Below are 16925 nucleotides of genomic sequence, written 5' to 3' on the forward strand. Positions count from 1 at the left end.
CTGAAGAATAGCAGACAGGGTTATGAAACAAATAAACCTTTTATTACTGATGCGAATTGTTTACAAACTTTTGTGAATACATAAACATATCCAAATGGCGATACATAAAAAACAGACTGAAAATAAACTCTGGTCGACCTCATTAACATGATTTATTCACGTACCCACACACATGACAAAATTATGATGCAACAAGTTCCCATTGTCGGCATGCCTCATTATGGTTATCGTAATGGACTTGAGGTCGGCAAAATGTTTTTTCTTCAACGACAGAAAAATAATCCACATGACCGTAATGCCATAGCTGTGATGAAGAATGGAAAGAAATTAGCTACTTTACGACGTGATGTCTCAAAAGTGCTAGCCTCCTGTTCACAGTCAGCTGGCATCGGTGTCGCTGGGTGTATATGATAAAGGGAAGTTGTGCAACCAAATTTGCCGAGTTCGCAATTTTTCGCCAATAAAAAAATAACTAAGGCGAAAACTCACGGTTTTTCAGCATTTTTTTAATAAAGACAAATTATTCTCTATCAATAATCCGCCCAAAACAGGAACATTTCTACTAATTCTTGTGTTTTTTCAACGTTTTTTGAAAAACCTGCGATTAGGCTGCGAAAATAGAACATTCCGGAGGGGTGAAACGGAAGAGCCAAACTTAACGCGTAAAAATAAAACGCGTATTTTGACCTCTACGTGGCCAACCAATGGCTGGACACTAATACATTTGCGGTCGTTGCCATAAAGCCCTGCGCCCATCGCCTGGCGATGCTCTTTCGTTTCACCCCCTCCGGAATGTTATTTTTTTATCGGCGAAAAACTGCGAACTCGGCAAATTTGGTTGCACAACTTTCCTTTATCATATACACCCAGCGACACCGATGCCAGCTGACTGTGCTCCCGTTATGGATTCACAGTCAGCGAAGTTTTGAAACCAAAGCTAAGTGCTTCAAACCACTCACCAAGGTATGGATTATTGCAATATTGGATTCATCGTGAATGAAGAGAAAGAAGAACGTGTGCGCCACATGCTGCGTGGTTCATCTTACGTCGTTAAGTTCCAATGAGTTTTTGCGTAAAAACACAAACAAAACGGTCCTTTTCAGGGCCACCACACACTCCCAAAAAAGAACTACCGTAACAAACACACTATTGATAATCCCGCGCTATCTTGAAAACGCTGTGAGATATTCGTCCAAAAATGTGTGAATGAACAAAGTGTGAACTGTTTTCTAAAAGTGCGTCTAGACATTTTTATCGGGTATTATCTCTTTACCATGTGTCCATCCTATTTCCCGTGCAATTATTGAATCTTGACTGACACCTTTCAGGAGTTCTTATTCATGCAAAAAAAAAGATGTGACTAAATCTAGACATACTTTGTTAGATCATGGCCTCAAACATCCGGTGTATAAATTTCAAGACGCTGATGCGAACGCAGAAGATTTGAGGGCTGGACAAATGAGTTGTCCCAGGTCGCACTACCAAGTGGAGAAAAATGCCAAAAACATGTTTGTGACACTTTTTCGCCAATAAAGTCAAAATTTTGGTTCCAAGCCATTTAAAAAATTGGTAATTTGGTGCCCACTACTATATCCTCGTCGACGATATAGTCTCATCAAGGACAATCAAGTGAAAATGGCTAAAATCGATAAAATATAACGATTTGTCGTGGTCTCCCGTTATACAAACTCCATGTGTCAATAGTTGAATAATCGATGTCAAGTATCGAGGGCGTGGCTTAGTTGTTATGTAGATCAATAAACATTGCGGTCTGCTAATACCGAGAGCTTATTTATCCACAATTTAGTTAGAAGTGGTTGAGATAAGACCCGAGAGATAAGAGCAGTATGATGAAGAACACTAGGAAACGAAAAGGTTTGGCAACCGGAGACAACCACGAATCTGAACAACAAAGAAAGAAATGCAAGAGTATCACCTCGAGAGTTTTCGACGAAGCCCAAGAAACAGTCATAAAAGGAAAGATTGGGTAATACGGGATCGATATCTCGTATTTTACTAAATAATATAACAAATTTAATAACATGTAATAAATGCAACGGTAATCGCGAAAACTCGACCAAACTTTCATATCCCAAAAATCTTGGTGATTCGCACCAACCCTGTCTGATTACAGGTTTCTGTACTCCTGTACTCGTCGAGTGTGAGCGAGGTCAGGTTTGCTTCCACGGAATTTGCATGAACTAAAATAACATTTACGTCACTTGTATTTATTGTTATCTCTATGAAATTTATTATTTAATAAAACAACATCAGAGTTTGTATTTGCTTTTGAAAAAATGTCGATTTGAATAACCATCACAGTTTTATTAGTCCCCGTTCGGACGCAGTCCGAAAACGGGGACTTATGTTTTGCCCTGTGTGCGTCCGTGCTTCCGTGCGTCCGTGCGTCCGTGATCACCTGTATCTCGAACATGCATGGACCGATTGAGTTCAAACTTCACTCATACATCACACATTATATGGGACATATGCACATGCATTTTTTTCATGATCCGATTAACGATAGCCGAATAGCGGCCATTTTAAGGCCGAAAATGCATCAAAATCGCACATTTTCACCATTCCGGACCCGGATCTCAGTTATGCATGGACGGATTTTGTTCAAATTTGGTACATACATTAAACATAATAGGACCTTGATGCACGTCATTTTTTTTTTTGGATCGGGTTCGAAATAGCCGACTGGCGGCCATTTTGTTTTAAAGAATTCAGTTCTGGATCCGTATCTGAGACATGCTTGGATTGATCGAGTTCAAACTTCACACACACAAGGTACATCATGTCACAAATATGTATGTGCATTTGTTTCATGATCTCATTAACGATAGCCAAATGGCGGCCGCTTTAAGGCCGAAAATGCATTGAAATCGCACATTTTCACCATTCCGGACCCGGATCTCAGTTATGCATGGACGGATTTCATTCAAATTTGGTACATACATTAAACATAATAGGACCTTGATGCACGTCATTTTTTTTTTCGGATCAAGTTCGAAATAGCCGACTGGCGGCCATTTTGTTTTAAAGAATTCAGTTCTGGATCCGTATCCGAGACATGTCTGGATTGATCAAGTTCAAACTTCACACACACAAGGTACATCATGTCACAAATATGTATGTGTATTTGTTTCATGATCTCATTAACGATAGCCAAATGGCGGCCGCTTTAAGGCCGAAACTGCATTGAAATCGCACATTTTCACCATTCCGGACCCGGATCTCAGTTATGCATGGACGGATTTCATTCAAACTTGGTACATACATTAAACATAATAGGACCTTGATGCACGTCATTTTTTTTTTCGGATCAAGTTCGAAATAGCCGACTGGCGGCCATTTTGTTTTAAAGAATTCAGTTCTGGATCCGTATCCGAGACATGCTTGGATTGATCGACTTCAAACTTCACACACACAAGGTACATCATGTCACAAATATGTATGTGCATTTGTATCATGATCTCATTAACGATAGCCAAATGGCGGCCGCTTTAAGGCCGAAAATGCATTGAAATCGCACATTTTCACCATTCCGGACCCGTATCTCAGTTATGCATGGATGGATTTTGTTCAAATTTGGTACATACATTAAACATAATAGGACCTTGATGCACGTCTTTTTTTTTTTCGGATCAAGTTCGAAATGGCCGACTGGCGGCCATTTTGTTAAAGAATTCAGTTCTGGATCCGTATCCAAGACATGTCTGGATTGATCAAGTTCAAACTTCACACACACATGGTACATCATGTCACAAATAGATATGTGCCTTTGTTTCATGATCTGCTTAACAATAGCGAAATGATGGCCATTTTAAGGCCGAAAATGCATCAAAATCACGTATTTTCACAATTCCAGAACCGGATCTCAGTCATGCATGGATGGATTTTGTTCAGATTTAGCACAATGTGTTGTACATATGCAGGTGCATTTCGGTCATGATCTGCTTTGAATGTATATGTCACTCAAATATGAACGGAACGGGGACGTGTCATTGACAATGACTTGTTTGCTTTTAGGAAGGTCGATCCAGAATAAAACCGGACGCAACATTTTTGCCGGTCATTGAGAGAAACAGTTTGCATATAAAACAAAGAACAGCCCCCATTGCGTGAATCCGGTTCCGTGATTGCTTAGACGCTTGACTTGTGTCACCGTGGAGCCCAGTGAGGTGTTTCTGTGTGACAAGTAGGCCTACAATAAAACAAAATAAGTCAAAATTTACAGACTGGGGCGAGTACAGTATGATTATTACTAGAACGAGTACAGAAGTTACTCAAATGTCTGGGTTTACGTATTACCAAGGACGTACATGTACTAGTCTAGTACGTCCATGGTATTACAGTACCCCGCAGGGAGCTGTAATGAACGGGGGTGCCTTTGTTTCCCGGAGTACGTTTTACATCGGCCAAGCTTCCATGCATTTTTTAAAACAAAGATTGAGTAAATAAATAAATTAATAAGAAACTAAGCTCGCAAGCTCCCAACTTTAACACTTATTTGACTTCCTGGTTTGCGTATTTTTAAGCGACGTAGGCCTATTCGCAGTTTATTTTCCCCATGTAGACACTGCCAAAATCACAATTTCACCGCATTGATTTCCCAAAAGACAGCGTCCAGTAATACCAGTCTCACACATTTGAGACGAAGTGGTACACATTTCGAAGACATTGGTGATGTTGGCGTTGTCAACTTCCTCGTTGTCCTGCTCCGAGTCGCTATCAAACCATTCTATCGGTTGGTTCAAATAGGAGCCCTTATCACTTACTTTTAAAAGACGTTTCTTTTCTTCGCTCATCGGTAAAGATCTCTTTCGTTTTGTCATAATTATGGTGTCCCGTATATAGTTTCGAATTGAATACTAGTAAATGAATGAATGCACTGTTGTTTTACCAAAGTATAAATGCTACAGATTAACGGACATGCTGGTATAAGATTATTTGTCAACAAGGGGTTTTAGTAGGGCGCTGCGCCCTGCATAGGAAGTCGTGCGCCCTGCATAGGTAGTCGTGCGCCCTGCATAGGTAAACGTGCGCCCTGCATCGGTCAACAAGCGCCCTGCATTCACATTTCCCGTCCCGATCAAATACATTGTATTGTTAGTTGAGTATTCAGTGTTCTCCACGAGGGGTTTAAGAGGGGCGAAGCGCCTCTCTTTAATTTATTTGCACCCCTCTTCTATTTGTAGCGCCCCTCTATTTATCTTCAGCACCCTCCTTTGTTTTTGGTGACAGGCTGTTTCACAGTCCCGGATGATGTCCCGACAACGTTATTGAGAGACCTCTTAAAACTGCAGGCGATAAAACAAAGAACTAAGAGATAGATAGTGGCATAGGTGATAACTAGTACAATGGATTGGATGTCTGGGGAAACACTGGCTGAATAAATAAACAAAAAACAATGAATGGATGCGGGAAGTGATTGTCACAAGCATTGCGTTAATCATGCAATGGGATAGTCAAAACAAGTTTTCTCATCATTCCTGAATTAGCTGAGATACTTAAAAACAGGAGAACCAGCAACAATTTATTGGTCCAATTGCTTGTTACTTGCCTTTTATTGGCGAAAAGTAAAAAGAATCATCAAATAAATCACCAAAACAAAACGTCACGGTATCTGATTTGACCTTTGTCCTCAGTACCCACAATGCAATCAACATAATGATTAATTTATTTATAGTCATCGGATTCGATTTTTTCTTTTTCTTTTAAATGGTAATTTTGTTATGTGAAAATATTTTTCTTATTATTACTTGGGGTTTTCAACTATTACAATATCTCAGTGCATTTATAAAATCTATGAAAATGGAAATATTTGAAAGAAAATTTAAAAGAAATAAATGAAAGGCTAGAATTTCACAACTTGTTCCATTACACTTTTACAGAGAATAAAATTGATATTCTTCATTTGTCAAAGTTTATATTTTTTTACACATCAAGTGGTTTAACTTATTCATCAAAATAATTCAAGAACATTAATATGGTACTTGTACACAGTATTTAATTGATGTAAATATAAAAGTGCTAAGAATTTCCTTTGAAATGTTTGATTAGTATACTAATTATATGCAAATTAAATATGCTAATTATATGCAAATTAGCACCCCTCTTTAAATTTTATTTGTGGAGAACACTGATTACCATAACCTAAATCGGCTTTTATGGGCGTTAGGTTGTCACTCACGACTAGTTACACAAATGTCTCAAGTGGATGTTTACAAACACTTTAGACACAGCTAGTTTATTTTCGCTTTTAAAAGTTGATATTTACAGAAACCACGACTGATTTTTACTTTTTAACACATCGGGACGATGTGTATTAGTTAGATGAAACTTCGTGAAAAATATCACAAAAAAGGCCAGAAAATGATATATTTCCCTGATTGCTACCTTAATGGTCATGTGTGTCTCTGGACTGTAGTTTCTATTATTTGCAGAAGACTCAAGAATAATTCAATGAAAATAATTTACATCCAAGAAGTTGATCATTAAAAACTTTGGGGAAGGGATCAGCATATAGAAAAATTTGAAAAAAAATTTGTGCTTTATAAATAGATATCCTCGGGCGAAGCTACGTCACAAGACGTTTCACGTTGCTAAGACGTGCACCACTGTAGCACGTATTTCTATGGGCTCTGCGCGCTGCTGAGGAGCACCAAGCGAAGAGCTGGGGAAAATAAAAACAAACAGGAACTCAACTTTGAAGTAATCCTGAACAATCAATTTTATATGCGTTGCACATGCAGGGGTAATCTTGTTACACTGTTCAGGGGAGTCTCAACAACCATCCCAGGGTACCGTTTTCTGAGAGTTTGTGGTCTTTGTTTTCACCGTGATGGTTGCCATGCGGTGAAAATGCCCGGATGTCCGCCCGCGAGAATAGAAAAATATAGAAAAGCAAAAAAACCTACAGCAACATTGTAAAAAAATCTATTTCTAAACTCTTTAGTAAAGGAAAAAAATTTGCTCAGTAGTACCATCTCCATAAAGTGTTGATATAAAGTATAATAGTAGTACTAAATAATCAGCCTATGTATTTTCCCTATCTGTATACATTTTTGTGGGCAAAACATTCTTTACTTAATTTGTTGGTGATGTTATTTGGAAATCAGGCTGAAATAAAAGTACTGGTAAACCTTTGCTATTCGCAATAATCTATCATTTTAAAATCACGCATACAACCAGTGTCAAAACTGTTTAGAACGACCTTTGCCTGAGCTATAGTCATTGGTGATGTCATTGCGAGAGTGCCTCCAAAAATAGAAGTGAGATATATCTGTCAGAAGTGACAAATTCTGTGCATTCAGACCTAGCGTTTTAGCGTTTGTAAAGTGTATAGTTATGGCATCTTTGCTATGTTTGTCTGACAGTACTGATACACAACTGTGCATGGTAAGAGTGTTTTATTGATTAGTATTTCATGATGTGTCTTCTCTCTCTCATCTTTGTCTGGTATTTCCTGTGCATGAACTGAAAATGGAGGACACTATTGCCCACTTTCACAAGAAGAAAACGGGATGTTTTGTGTAATCAGATTGCATAATTGCTCTTCAGTCAAAATTAATTAATGCATTTTGTGGCATGTCTAAATTGCATTGTTGTTTTGAAGTAACAATTACACATCCATTCCTGTAGTAGATTATTCTATTCTATTGTATTTTATTCTAAAGTGGAGTCTATTATTCTTAAAAGTTTCAGAATTTTAATTCATATTCCAGGCAATCTAGAATACCTATGACTTGTGGAGTAATGGTCTTTGTATGTCTTAGATTGTTGATATTTTACTATACAGAGCCCTCTTATGGTTCTGGTTAGATTGTTATTGGTTAGACGATTATCATGTGTTAAATTCTGCCCTACATGGTATTCCATGCATTGTTGAGTATAGATAGCAATATACCTCACTGCAAGCAAGATACTCTAAACTGCTAATGCAGTCAGCAGAATTGATATAAAAAACAATATACTGCAATCCTTCCAGTTTCATTTGTTTATGAAAGGGGTGTTAATCCACTGGGATTCCAGCTGTGAAATGAAGCAATTCTTTGGTTGTTAGAAAAATACACTGCTGATTATAATGTAGATTACCAGTATACTTGAACATGACTGTGGTGTTTTTGATTGACTGATGCTGAGTCTGTCTAGGCACTGCATTGTTTAATGTGTCACTTTGGCAGTAAATTTTGTCAGTAGCAATTTACTGCAAACTTAACATGGCACTATAGTTTTAACTATCTTAGTGTTGATGGGATGTACTGACCTGGAAGCTATTTATATTGCAATTTATACAAGTTGGTTATGGTGATGGCATGATGCACACAGAATGTTATGTTCAAACAGAAAACAGAATTGGAATATTGGAATGCACCTTCACTATACTTATTACCATGGCAACTTGTACCTGTACTTGTATATATGCCAGGGCTTGAACCTTTAAGGGCATCCAGTTTTAATACCAACAATCTCAACAAATTCTTAGACTGATTGAAATAGTGAAGGAAATATTTGACAGTTCTGATGAGTATCAATGCTTTCAGGGGGGATATCACCTCTGAATATTGAGCTTAGATATTCCATATCCTTGTATTGAAAAATAAGGCCAAGCAAAATTGTTACTCTGATCATTTAGTTGATATTGTATCTGTAAAAAATACAGTGTGTAACAACTCTTAATTCCATAACATTATCCCCTTTATAGCAAAAATGAGAGCTTTGTTTTAAAATACTTGACAAGAACTACAATTCGTACAGTTGTCAAATGTATTGAAAGGTACAGTAAATTGTCAGTATGTATTACTCCCCTCCCCTCCCCCTTACCCCAATAAAAATAACTGCATTACTGCATCAATTTTTGAATTGGGGTGGGGGTAATTTTGTGAGAGCTCAATGTAAGACAGAATTCAATTTATTTTCCTGTTTTAGTACATCCGATACCTTCTGTAGATATTCTATTTCTAAACATTGTTTTGGTATTGTAAATTGACTTTGTTATAATACATGTTCACTTAAATTTTATCACCACGAACAGTCAAATTGTATATAACTTAAATTGTATATAATATCATGAAAGATAAGTTGGGTTATCCCCTTAATTTTATATTCTGTCGTTCTCTACCACCTGATGTTATATAGGTGTATGATGTCATAGCATGCCCATATAAGGAAAGCACTGTATTATACAGACAATTGATAAATTTGATAGTGGCATTACTACTCATAATCACTGATCCAGATAATGGGTTTTTCCGCTGAACGAAAAACTGGTCTTTTTCACATGCATCATAGAACACAATAGTATAAATAACCCAAATTCTGCGTATTACAGTGCTGTGGAAGCCACCAGGCTCTATTTGAATAGTGTGCCCACTGTAATCAATTGCACCATATCCATGTTTTATGTGTTTGATTTTGCATTTTGTAGCTGTGTTAAGCAGTTGATTTATGGTATATTCATACACAGTTTGTTATATTGGTCAGTTTTCAGATTTGTTGGATTTCATAAACATGTATATGTATTTTGAGCATTGTTGCCTTGCTGTTGTTGACTTATTGGTGTGTTTGTTTTACTTTTGATCATTTTTACTGAGTTTTAAATTTTGCAGTCAAACAATTGTAATATTTAGTTTGTACTGAATAATTAAATGAGTAGACTTTGAATTATTAGGTCAATAATTGTGTGTGTGTGTGTGGGAGGGGAGACAATTTGAAAAGTTCTCTGGTGATGTAATTTTCATATCGTACTTGCTCTATTAGAAGTGCATATGCAACATTGTTAGAACTCTTCTTCATGACAGTTTATTTTATATATCTATATGCTTTTCAATCACTTGATTAGCAAAATTGTTGATAAAATGGTTCAGAGGAATTTCTATTGGAGATGCACTTCTGAAAAAATCAATAAATACAAAACAAGAATTGGTGTTCTGTTGATTCCAGTCCCAGATCTACTTTTGGAAAATGAAACCCAGACTTGACAAAAGTCTCGTCTAGGTATGTGATATCAAATGCAAAAGTCATGTACCGGTAGTTTCATCAGGTACCTGCCATGTAAAGTGAGTGGTGGTTGAACCATCCATTTTTTTTACAAGATAGGGATTTTGTGTTTTATCTTCGGACCATAGGGAATTTTTTATCTGTGTCATTTGAAAAAAAAATATTTAAAATATCATAAAATATAGATAAGCGTTTGGTTGTAAAGGACTACATGCAAATACACTTGGAGGTATGCAGTGAAACTCACCCAAAGCAAACAACCAAGAGACTAAACAAATTGTTTGAATTATAGATGTGTTCAGTTTATAGGATCTCTTGGGGACTGTGGAAACAGTGCTAATTTTTGTTAAACTAGTTCATTTCCTTATCTTGGATAATTTTAAAAACCATTAGACATTGTTTTCAGTTGCCTATAGGTCTTGATTGGAAAGGTTAAAGTGGAGATGATGTCAGTTATTTTGCCAAATGGTACATATATTTGATAATAGTATGTAAATAACTAGAAAAAGAATCGTTGTTGGACCAAAAATTCATTTTCAACCATTCTAGGGTGTTTGCATATGCGTATAACTAATCACGCTAATATTTAATATGACATTTAGGTAATTTTAGTTCAGTATTACATGATGATATGAAAGAATTGGCATCTAAACAAATAGCAGTGTGAGATCCCATGTTCTGCCTGAAATTCAATGTAAAAACAGGATGATCGAAGGTCATAGCATTGTAATGTCAAACATTGTGTGGGGAAAAAGTGTAATTATTCTTTGGGTATTTTCACACTTATATACACATACACTTATATACACATTTAATGATGGTCAATTTTAATGAAGTAAGGGTATCTCAAAACACCAGTAATAAGCTGTCCTATTGGCTTTGATTGGGCTTCAAATTAGAAATTATCAAAAGGATTATAGAACATGTATAAACAGTTTAATCCATGTTGTACACATACCTCAAATATTGATCTCAGTGCTTAATTCATCATAGTAGACTAAATATTGATTGTCAATGTCATAATTGGTTGTATCAACAGTCACTGTAAATTGACTCTGATAGTAAAAACACTCAACTGTTCACTCATGTTTGAACATTGCTACTGAATCCTCATTTGGCATGTGTTTCCAGGGCTTTTTTTAACCCATTGAAACCATATTTTTGATCACCTTCATTCTAATGAAACATTTTGAACGTTATACATCTTTGTAATAATATTTTTGTTAATGTTGGTGCAAATAGACCAGGGTTATAGCCAAAAAATAGGATGTACCTGTCTAGTCTGTAGCCATAAACATGCAATCAATTTTTTGTTGATTATTTTGTAATTTGTAGGTAATTTTGAATGTCTGAAATGTGGAGTGTCTGTTGAAAATGATAGGTAGCTAAAAGCCTGTAATGGACATACATAAGTTTTATTGGCTACAGGTCTTGATGAATATTTAAAAAAAAAAAAATAAGAAAAGACAAAAGTTCACTCTGGTTCTCAGTAATGGGAATTAGAGAAACATCCTTATGAATCCATAAACATTGAAAGACTAGAATGTTAAAAATAAATAAAATTTGAACACATAATTGGAATTTGGAATGATTGCCTACATTCTGTCTCAGTGAAAATCACTGAAATTGCTATTTTTATTACGTATTACTTTCAATTTGCACTAATTCAGATCACCACCAAGGCCCAAATAAAATGTTAGAAATTATCTCAAATGCAACTTCAATACAACTAGAGAGTTGGTCATCTATTTTAAGTTGCGATACAATATATTTGGTTGCTATTTTTACAGGGTAAAAACGCTAAATGCTTTAGAACGCTTAAAATGTCAACGTTTTCATTGAATTGAAATGTTTGAGGTCGTGTGTGCTCATTGTGGGAGTTTAGTTTGGGACTTTGTTGTGAAAGGTTAAGAAGTTTATAACAAATAACAGCAGCTGCTAGTCTGTTTTTGGTGTTTGGCTAGACTCTCTTGGGTTAGAATTGTTTTGTTTCACAATTGCTTAGTTCACAAGCTACCGTCAACTGTTGCATATTAGTCCAAAATAAAATCTTAATATAACCCAGAGGATCTTTTAAATATTTTCATTTTTACATAAATACAAGAATTTTAAATATTTTCACTTTTACATAAATACAAGACTGTAAAAGCATTAATTAAGTCTTAAAGCTCAGTTTTTAATCCTATTCAAAATTTAATTTACAATTGAGCAACAACAAGTTCAGTTGTAATTTGATGTATTTATGTTAAATTAATTTAGCTAATTTCACTTTTCAGTGAAAATTATTTGAATTAAAGCCATTGAATAATAAATGAGTTTACAGTACAATGGGAACATTATGTGGTTCAATCATAGAACTTAGAAAAGGTCTATGATTGAATGAAGCTTGGTGTCTATTAGGAGGTATTCAATGGATGTTCAACATGGCAGCTATCACCAAAGTTTTATTGAATTTTTTACCTGTTGATGTATGTAATTGTTTTTGAAAATTCATGTACATGTATATTGACTGAGAAGCAAGTATTCAAAAATATAATAGCCTGAATATCAGCAAATAATGTTAAGGAATTTCTGCCGCTTAGGCACACACTTTGATATTTGTTTGTATAATCCATTCAATTTGCCTTGTTCACATGACAACGTTTTATCTGAACTCAATGACTCCTAGGAATTGTTAAAATGGAATAAACAAATTTAATTGAACATAAGATTCTCTGTAAATTGTGAACTTTTTTAGCAGTGATAATTTCACTGGTGTCTGCCTTGTGAATGACATCTAATTATCAGGTTGTTACATAGCAACTGTAAAACTATAACAGAATACAGTATGATTTTATTGGTTCAATGGATTTTAAGAGTTTTGAGGTTTTGACAGGATTTTCTTGCTTGGTGTTTTGTGTCTGATAAAACCACCTCTGAGTTTATTGTCTACTAAAGCTGTGCTTCAATCAACATATACAAAGGATATTCATTGTTAGGGTCTTAAACCTTGATTTCATGAGTTGTCAAAACAGCACTTTTGTGGGATAATTCAGTATAAAATGATTTTTATGACCAACTTTGACCCTCTTTATTGAGTTATTTATTTAATAGAATAGCTCATCTCAAATACAAGCATATTCAAGACAAAAATATTGTTTTGGTGAGAATACAATTACACTGAACTCACACTGTGTTAATGTAAACTTTAACAGGGCTTTTACTAATAGAACAAATGTGATATGATAAATTTGAATCTAGTTATTTTATTACTACGTTCCCAGGTTACTGTAGTACTTGTTTGTCTTACATACTCTGTATTGGAGTTGTAACATAGTATACAAAGAACAGACCTGCTGAAGTATATCTAATATCCTAAGCCTTCAGGTATCATTGTTATGCTGTAACTGGGTTGTTCTATATTGCAATGAAAAGTAGGTTATCTAGGCACTTCCAGTGTCTAATTCACAATAGAAATTGTAGAATAGTGTTTTATTGACACCAAAGAGAAAAGATTAAAATTTTTTAAAATAAATATCACTAATATAACATACCGTAATATATAATAACTACTTATTAAGCTATAAAGCAGTTATAGAAGTATATCTTTTGTTTATTTCATTGTAAGTATTCTGATGTTCAAACAATTTGAGACTATTGTGAACTGCATTCATCAAAAAGTACAGTAACTTACTGTTCTTTCCAGACTCTTTCAAGCATGACAAACATATTAGTTGAACTTTTTGAAATCCAACTAGAATCAGGTGCGATTGAATACGAAGTGCACAAAATTAAAAGAAGAAGAAATGTTTCTCAAAGAAATTGTGCAAGAAAAGGCTTGAAGGAAACACTGCACTTGTACACATTTTTATTGATTAGATGTTCTGATATTAGTTGCTTTCATGCACTGGTCCTTAGGACGGGCTAAAAGGTAAACAACAAAATATTTGCGTAAATGTCTAGTGCGGTTTAAGAAATGGGTTAAATTTGATCCGTTTATTCTGAGACCTGGTCAAGATCCTTAGGACGGGTTAACAAAGTGTGCACAAATGCTTACGTAGTTTGTGAATGCAATTGGGTCAGACTGATATGCAAATGTTTGAGATTAGCTTAAATTTTAGCCTGTACTGGTGTAGTCTGAACACGACTTATATTTCACAATGTTCATGTATGTATAGACTTTTTACAATGATTTGAGTTATTGTGTTTATATGTAATGCTGCAGTCAGCAGTGTTAAGTCATTTAAACATGTCCCAGTTAAAGTTGGATGTGTGCCAAAAAAGGTGCAAATAATTTACTTATTCCTGGATGTAGAGTTCTCTTTTTAGCTCCATGACAGAACAAAAACTCCATTTATTGTTGATTATTACTGTAACATTACAATGCACAGTTTGAAAGATGCTGTAATTTTTTTTAAACCTGAAAGCCAAGGGGATGAACATTCCGCTTCAAGATTGATTCAATTACCTCAGAGTAATAGGAATATCAAAGGATGTACAGTGAACCTTTTATAAAGAACCTGGTACATTTTTTTCCCACCAGTCTATTCTCTTTGAACTAGCTTACATATATATGCTATAGATGTCCTATTGTTATTGCCTATATTCAGATTCAATAACTTGCACCTCTCTGCCAAGTAAACTGATATCTTGTGAAATCCTCCTTATACCATGAACTTGCCTTGGATGTGACTCATCCTGCAAAATAATCTTGATATTTCCTTCACTGCTTCAAACTATAGCCTAAGGCAGTTTTGGCCTTGAAATTGGATACTAAATCTGAATACTGAAGTTCAATCCCTGTTAACTGAAAAGTTGCAGTCCCTTAGGGCATCCAAGGATATAGTCTCCAACACCTGTAAATTGTAAAGAGTGTATTGATGATCTAAATTGTCATCTCATTCATCTAGATGGCTTGCAGGGTTTGTGTCTATCAGTCTTAATAGGATATCAGACAATCAGTGTTACAAAGTAGGTGTTTTTCTGTCTGCTGCTGCTGCACATGGTTAGAATACATTAGGTGCTCCATGCAGTAGACTACTAACTCATATCAACTAAATGAACACAGGTACTGCTAATGTACTGCTCTCAGAAATTCATATTATTGCTATTGGTGAGCAGTTTAGGAAGCAGAATTAATGGTTATTAGAATCTCTGTTATTAGTTTGTCAGGTTCCCTAACAGTAACTTCAGTAACTGCCAGTTGCATACACTTCAAGGTATGTTTAGCATTAATCTATTCTTACTGGCCATATCTCAGCTAACCAAAATGTTCACTTACTAGTTAAATCATCTTTTGAAGTAGTGATAATGGCCAACTTCTGAAAAAGGGGTTGGCTGTCACTGGCCAGAAAAAAAATATTGTAATCGATCATGGCTACCAGTAATGATAATAATTTTGAATTTCAGTTTTAATTCTTGATATACAGTTGTATTTACTTTTCATTTCTTATTATAGTTCTGTTATATTGATTTGAAGCACCAAACAACACATTGTCTGCTGTTGAGTGGACGCTAAGGTTTTGCGTCAACTGATGATGTTCTAAACAAACATTTAGAATGTGGACTAGTTGTGATCACAGTAAATATTGTATTGCTTTTAAAGTGTAATTTAAAAAGAAATGTCTTATAGCACTACTGTATATGCATATTATCCTTCTGTACTAATATTGTTTTAATTTTTGAATTTGCACATAGAACATGCATGGATTACAGAAAATATAAATAGGCCATACCAAATCTATAAGTTGCTAATCAGTGGTTGAGTTGTCTCAAAATTAACTCAGGACAATTTTTCCGAAGTGGTAACTAGTGTCATGGTACTACTGTTCTAATTATTTGCTATATTTTATGTTTAAAACAGTAAATTTAACAGAAAACATTTCCACCTTTTATCTGAACAACATTAGAACATTTTGACATACCAACAGTTTGCTGATGACCAGTTAGCATCTGAATCACTGCTATTAATCTATACTATGCTGCTGCAACAGAAGACCATTCTTGTACTTTCAATTAGAGATATCAAAAGATTTCATGTTTTCATCAAAAATTCATGTCTCGTTCACAAGATACTTTGATGATTGTAAAGGTGTTTGTACCCAAGAAGTTTTGTGAAAAGTCAATCAGAATGTGTATTCTATGGTCAGTGACCCCAGCGAGTAGTTGCTCTCAATCCTTACAATGATATGATTGATCAGAGTCCTCCAAGTTTTGATTGAAATTTCCTTCTTTACATCTCTTTTGTTTTGTTTTTATTTGACCAAGTAGAACTGTTGCTCATGCTACCCAGACATTCTTGACAGCATTTGTCAGTAATATAAGGTTATTACGAAGATACCTCAAAGTATGCACGAAGACAGTGCAGCGGCAGTATCGACCGACGCGTACTGTCTGAGTGCATACTTTGAGGTATCTTCATAATAACCTTATTATTATACATCTTTTCCTACCAAGGATACAAATGTACATCATGGGAATGTCGAAATTAGCGAACTTCTTTGTATGGAATCCGGTCAAACCCTTGTGGCAGCCATGTTTGTTTTTATTATTAGAAGACGCTTACGCGCGTAATCATTCCATATTTGGAATTAGCATTTCCTAATATGGTAGGATGAAAATACCCCGTAAAATACCGCAAGATTACGGGACGCTGTAACGTATGGCGTTGACAGATGTATAATAACTTTATTCATCAAAAAAAAGTTATACAGTAGTATTTAAAAAAAAAAAAAGGTTAATTTGTGTTTATTTGTATAGTATTTGAGAAAGTAATAGTTATGTTCAGGCTACACCAAGTATGGGCTAAGATTTAATCTAATCTGTTTGCACATCTTTATACCCAATTGTGTTCATGCACAGAAGGAAACAGCAGTTAGCATAGGCTAAGGAGCTCCCAAACTTGTTAAGAATATACAAATCTTTGGTCCTTTTAACTA

General features: G+C 35.2%; 1 protein-coding gene and 1 long non-coding RNA gene across 2 annotated transcripts in view; one reads left to right on the forward strand and one right to left on the reverse strand.

The window, feature by feature from the left end:
• The window catches only part of LOC100374305 (sestrin-1-like), a 119053-nt gene that overhangs the window by 5766 nt on the left and 96362 nt on the right, over positions 1-16925 (forward strand). The window lies entirely within an intron of this gene.
• On the reverse strand, positions 21-4866 carry LOC146736630 (uncharacterized). The gene is made up of 2 exons (XR_014930971.1): positions 4785-4866; positions 21-304 (listed from the first exon to the last, which is right to left on the reverse strand). It is a non-coding gene; the product is annotated as an uncharacterized LOC146736630 (long non-coding RNA).

The sequence above is a fragment of the Saccoglossus kowalevskii genome, chromosome 11 (assembly GCF_978046115.1).
Source record: "Saccoglossus kowalevskii chromosome 11, keSacKowa6.1, whole genome shotgun sequence".
NCBI lineage: Eukaryota > Metazoa > Hemichordata > Enteropneusta > Harrimaniidae > Saccoglossus > Saccoglossus kowalevskii.